The 6542-nt window shown below is 47.4% G+C and overlaps 1 long non-coding RNA gene across 1 annotated transcript; it reads left to right on the forward strand.

Moving 5' to 3' along the window:
* The first annotated feature begins 266 nt into the window (after positions 1 to 266).
* On the forward strand, positions 267 to 2709 carry LOC119297857. Its single transcript, XR_005145744.1, has 6 exons — positions 267 to 704; positions 785 to 812; positions 899 to 1007; positions 1111 to 1193; positions 1764 to 1821; positions 2488 to 2709. It is a non-coding gene; the product is annotated as an uncharacterized LOC119297857 (long non-coding RNA).
* Positions 2710 to 6542: the final 3833 nt, after the last annotated feature.

Genomic DNA, 6542 nt, shown 5'->3' on the forward strand with positions numbered 1-6542 from the left:
TGTCCAGTGCTGCACCATCCACCCCGGCCCGATCCACTCCCACCCCACCACTCTCTCGTCCTCGGTCCACCCCATCCCGGGCGTCTCGCTCACCGGAGGAGTCTCGCTCGGCCTCCCCTCTCCCTGACCTAGCCGCCACCTCTCGCCCTCCCTGAACTCCATGGCGGCTGCGGCCTGATCTGCATCCTCGCCGGCCCTGCTGCCTCGCCGTAGCCCCTGCTGACCCCGTCTACCTCGCCGCCGCCCTAGTCTTAAATCGCGGCTGCCCCAGTTCAACCTGCCCGCCGCCAGGTCTAGCATACCGTCGCCGCCGGCCGGGAGAGGTAGCTACTCCGCCTCCTCCTCCCCTCTTCCTTCCCCTACCTCCCTCCTTCCTGCCTCGGCCCGGCGAGCCACTGCTGCGTGCGTGACCAGGGACAAGCCCTTGATTTTTGTTTGACAAGGGATGAGGCCTGCCAATTTGTTTCTACGGAGAGCCCTTGTTGTTTACAGAGAGCCCTTGTTGTTTACAGAGAGCCTACACTTATGTCAATATTATTTTGTCAACTACTGTATCTATCTTTTGTACAGAGAGCCGTATATGTTTCAGACCAAAAATTTGCTTCTCTATTCCCTTGTGATTATCATGTCCAGGTTGACCTGCTCCTGTGCGTGCAGGGCAACATCGACGCTGGACCAGATGGACGAGCTGCAGTGCCAAACTGGTACCTCTGAATTTTGCTTCAGTTTTGCTTCCTGCTAATCTAAATTTAGGGGAAGCTCTGAATTTTGTTATGTTTTGCAGGGAGAGGAATAGACGCTCCAGCAGAGTGGTATTCTCTATGAAATCAAACAAGAAGCATTTATTGTTGTTTCGCCGAATCAAAAAACACTAAAATCAGAACACATATGATTGCAGATTATGCGTGTGTGTATGTGGAGAAGATAACTGGGTCGATTGATTTGATGTTAATTTGTTTGCTTCACTCTGTTTATTTATGGCTACGATGACGGCAGCGTCACACGAGGTAAATTAAACCCAGCCCCCATTCGCGTTCCCGTCCATTCCGCTCACCTTGTGCTCCTAGCTGACGAACCCCTTTCCTCCTCCCCCCTTTCCGGCGATTGAAGATGAGGCGCAGGTGGGCGCCGAGGGGGAGAGCCAGCAGCCGGCGCTGGAGTACGAGGAGAGGATCCACAAGTTCCCCGGCGCGGTAAAATTACCGACCTAACTCTGAATCCTAGTTAATTTCGCTACTGTCCTAATCACTCTGTGCACAAGAAGATCTGCCAGAAACCTTATGTTTGCTGTCCAGTGTCAATGGTGGAGCTCGAAACCCTGGAAGCACGCTGAACCTCATGAATAGACCTGAATATTTGTTTTAGGTAGATGCTTGACCATTATGCTTTGGAAGAGTGCACGCGAGTCTACCATTTGAAACTGTAGTTGACCAATCTAATTTGGCATGACCAGTTGTAGCTTTGAGTTTGAGAAAAGGGTTAACAATATCAAGGGATTTTGTTTGACCTTTGCATTTTCCGCAGGTTGCAATTCATGTAGCAAAAAGTAGTATATTTATTGGTCCATATGTTTGTAGATAATAATGGATCTGAATGTCTGAATGTCACATTATATCACTATAAATGTTGTTTTGAACTTTGATATGGTCTTCCAGTGTACAGTTTGACATCATTTTTCTTGAAAATATGCTTCGTCGAATAAAATAGGCACATATAAGCAGAGTACATTTCATTAGGCTTGTTTTATCGGTTTGGTGTTATAGATGGTTGACGGGGAGAGACGACACTGCCGGTTTGCTGAAGTGGTAGGTTGCCATTCAGGTCAGTCGCCAATACTCTTCTTCCTTGGGCTCTAGAATTTACTTGCATTAGGGAGTTAGCCGAGCCACATTTAACCTGGTGAAGATAAGATTACGACTTTAGTCATTGATAGTCAACATAAGAACACAACTAAAATATGCGGAGAAGTTAGTTAGGCTGTAGCCAGAAGCTGTAGAGACTGTTTGGGTGTGATTCCTGTCGGTGAACTGATGAAATTTTTGGTAGAGCAATTCAGGCATGTAGTTGGATGGATGAATATAACTTGCATACATCTCTAGGATTTACAGAATGAAGCTAACAATTGCTTGAGCCTACTATGTTATATACGTTAGGAGTATCCTCGGCTAGGTTAATTACTAATGATCTGAATTGCTCGAATAGCTGCAAACTTCTGGCCACACAAGTTAACTTTTTATATTTTACCTAATGATTTTTATACTAGCTAGCGTTTCTCATATCACAAAAGTTGTTGCTGCACTTGGGATAGAATACATGATTTTCTGAAAATGAAAGCGAGTTCACCATGACTACGACATATACTAGGTAGTTTAGCTTGGGATAGAATACAATGCACGGGTTACAACAGAAGTTATTTCTTGTCTCAGAATTACTAATTGCTCTTTGTTCACATTTTCCTTGTTAGTTGAAACTATTCCTTGTCTACAGATAAGCGGAAGCCGTGTTCGGAGCCACCGACAGTGTCTTCCCTGGATTCGTTCGTGTAATAAGGAGGGTACCCGACCTTCTTCACGTGTCAAGCAACAAGTAAGGACCAGCCTTGTTTAGGCTGGTGGTGGAATGCTAGAGAAGTGGTCTGTTTAGGTTGGTGGTGGAATGCTAGGGAAGGTACCCACCTTTAGATGATGGTTGTGTTCGTCTGATGTTAAATGGGATGTCGTGATTTCTTTTAGTTGAGATGTTGTTCCTTGACACGAGTCTGATGTTAAATGGGATGTTGTGATTTCTTTCAGTTGATATGTTGTTCCTTGACATGAGTTTATTTTGCACTGGGCATGTCTATTTTCTATCCAGAAATAATGCATCTAATTTTTTTTAATTCCTAATTAGCTACTAGTAGCGTGGGAGGAGAAGTGCACGCTACTACTACCTAGGATAGTAGTAGCGCTGGTTGAGATAGTAGTAGCGCGCTGCCATCTGCGCTACTAGTAACAGACGTACTAGTAGCGTGGGTGGCATCCGCGCTACTGCTATCTAGTTAGCTGTAGCACCTTATTGGTAGCGCGGGTGCTCGCGCTGCTGATAGGCCTAAAACCCGCGCTGCTGCTAGGCTTTTCCCTAGTAGTGGCAGGTAGAAGAGGCTCAGCGCAGCTCCTACTTCTCTTGCAAGGCTCCTTCCTAACATCTTATACTTGGAAATCCTCAATCTTATCTTCATTGCACCCCCTCTACGAGGTGACACAAACTAGTTACTCGTCTCCTTGGAAGATAAATATGCATACTTTCCAGTTTGTGAACACAAAAGGATGAGATTATAACAAAACAACACCACATAATTATGTCAACTAGTTACTCGTCTCCTTGGAAGATAAATATGCATACTTTCCAGTTTGTGAACACAAAAGGATGAGATTATAACAAAACAACACCACATAATTATGTCAACTAGTTACTCGTCTCCTTGGAAGATAAATATGCATACTTTCCTAACATACTTGCCTACTGTAGTGTACAACCAAACCTTTATGTCACCTATGAGTTAGACAAGGCCCCACTACAGCAGCCCTTAGTGTTTAAATCATTGACAAGCTATGTTAGAGTGTTAGGTTAAGAACAGCAAGTAATCAAAGCAAATAGTCTGAGTATGGCTGGCTGATGCAAACAAGCAATTGAACGGATGTGTGAGCAAATCTTACATATCAAGGAAAGATGCAAACTAGGAGGCTTAAATTCCATCACTTGACTGACCAGATTTAAGGGGCATTTAAACATCATGTGCAACGTATGAACTAACATAAATATTTCATATTCCAGAATGTACAACCGTATGCACATGTATTAGATTATGCCATGTATGATGATGCCTAAATGTACAGATAGCAGGTAGGAGTGATTCATCATTGCACGCACCATTGAATTGCAGGTTAAGGGCCAGTTCGATTATGCCTTTTCAGGGCATATTGTCAAAATAAGTCATAAAAGATGTAAAGAAGTCATTTTTGAGTTATGGGCTTGGGCTTAACGAATTTTGCTTTGGAGGGGGGTGTTTCGGGTAGAACCTCACTAAAAATTGAAGGGAAGGGGAATAGTGAAATGACTCTGTTGTCTGCCTATATTACACTCAAAATGCAACTGCTGACGCCCATGTCACACTTGACCCTCAAGTAAAAACAAACACACAAGCATTCATTGCCCTGCCCGCTTGCATCTGCTCTCCCCTTTCCCTCTACCTCGATCCCCTGCCTGCAGCACTATGGTTCCTCCAGCGAGCCATCGCCACTGGTGCACTACATCTTGTACTTTTTCATTGTGTAACCCAATCTGCAAGTTGACACGGCTAATTTCAGATATCTCTACATGATACTACATTGCATATCCTTGCGCATATTTAAACCACCAATTAACGATTGTGTGTGTACCATAAACTAGCCATGACTCTGTATGCTGGACTAGCAAGCACTCTAAGGGAGCCTAATGTAGTGCACTAGAATTCCTACATGCCACCTATGATTTTGTGTAATGTACTGCCACTATTGGTCGTGGACAAGGGCGTAGGTGAAGCTGCTCCGTTGGTTGGGTTAAGGATGGTGTCGACGATGCGGATCTGCGGCCGTGGATGGGGCGTCAGAAGTTGCTCCGGTGGTTGGGTTAAGGGTGGTGTCGGTATCAAAACCGGTGGATCTCGGGTAGCGGGTCCCGAACTATGCGTCTAGGCCGGATGGTAACAGGATGCAAGGGACACGAAGTTTTACCCAGGTTCGGGCCCTCTCGATGGAGGTACAACCCTACGTCCTGCTTGATTAATATTGATGATATGGGTAGTACAAGAGTAGATCTACCACGAGATCGAAGAGGCTAAACCCTATAAGCTAACCTATGGTATGATTGTTGTTGTGTATGTTGTCCTACGGACTAAAACCCTCCGTTTTATATAGACACCGGAGAGGGTTAGGGTTACACAAAGTCGGTTACAATGGTAGGAGATCTGCATATCCGTATCACCAAGCTTGCCTTCCACTCCAAGGAAAGTCCATTCCGGACACGGGACGAAGTCTTCAGTCTTGCATCTTCATAGTCCAGGAGTCCGGCTGAAGGTATAGTCCGGCCATCCGGACACCCCCTAATCCAGGACTCCCTCAGTAGCCCCTGAACTAGGCTTGAATGACGACGAGTCCAACGCACAGATTGTCTTCGGCATTGCAAGGCGGGTTCCTCCTCCAAGTACTCCATAGAAGATTTTGAACACAAAGATAGTGTCCGGCTCTGCAAAATAAGTTTGCACATATTGCCATAGAGAGAATAATATTTACACAAATCTAATCTGATGACGTATTCCATAGTGTGACACACCACGACCAAGCCTTTATCCAAGTCGTTTCATTATCCCACCTCAGCGCGTCATGCGAGGCAGTTTCCTTGGCATGTCTTGTTAAAGCAGAGATTGTGTCCCCTTATTCCGGGATTCTCATCAATACGGGCGTGGGTAACCCAACCGCGCCATTGATTACGGCACTTGGAGATAAGCGAGTTTTACCAGGCTGGTGGGGACACGTAGTTGCGTCCACCCATATAAGGGGATAGGGATCCACCTTTTCACCTACGCCTTCTTCCTCCCCTGCTTATCCATTCTCGCGAACTCGAGCTCCAGCGCCCAAGTCCGCACTCCCCACCTCAACCTTCTCTAGCCATGTCCGGAGCGGGAGGCAAGTGGATGGTCTCCTCCATCACGGAGGGACACATCAAAAAACTGAGGAAGGCCGGATACTTGTCTAACGACATCGCGCACCGGCTTCCTGAAAAGGGGCAGCTCATCCCCACCCCTAGGCCCCATGAGAGGGTGGTGTTCCTCCCCCATTTCCTCCATGGACTGGGCTTCCCCCTCCACCCATTTGTCCGGGGGCTCATGTTCTACTACAGCCTGGATTTCCACGACCTGGCCCTGAACTTTGTCCTCAACATCTCGGCGTTTATCATCGTGTGCGAGGCTTTCCTCCGCATCCGCCCCCATTTTTGCCTATGGCTCAAGACTTTCAACGTCAAGCCGAAGGTGGTGCGCGGCAACCAGGCGGAGTGCGGAGGCGCCATGGTGGGCAAGATGGCCAACGTCCTATGGCTCGAGGGCTCCTTTGTGGAGACCCTGAAGGGGTGGCAATCGGGGTGGTTTTACATCACCGAGCCGCGCGACCCCGAATGGGTCTCAGCCCCCGTGTTTCGATCCGGACCCCCTACGCAGCTTACCTCCTGGAAGGAGACGGGCCTATCGTGGGGTAAAAAAGGAGAGCTGACCGGACTCCAAACATGCATCCAAACCCTGGTGGACAAGAAGCTCAAACTTGTCAATGTTGTCCAGGTTATGCTCATCCGCCTGATCCTCCCATGTCAACAATGGGCTTTCAACCTGTGGGAGTTCGACCCGGCGCGGCACCAAACTCTGAGCAGGCTCTTCGACACGACATACGAAGATGCCTGGAAGGGGCTGTTCAAGGGCGCCGAGGCCCCCGCATCCGCTACCGAGGATCGCGGATTTAGTACGTAGCGTCACG

The sequence above is a fragment of the Triticum dicoccoides genome, chromosome 5A, assembly GCF_002162155.2.
Source record: "Triticum dicoccoides isolate Atlit2015 ecotype Zavitan chromosome 5A, WEW_v2.0, whole genome shotgun sequence".
NCBI lineage: Eukaryota > Viridiplantae > Streptophyta > Magnoliopsida > Poales > Poaceae > Triticum > Triticum dicoccoides.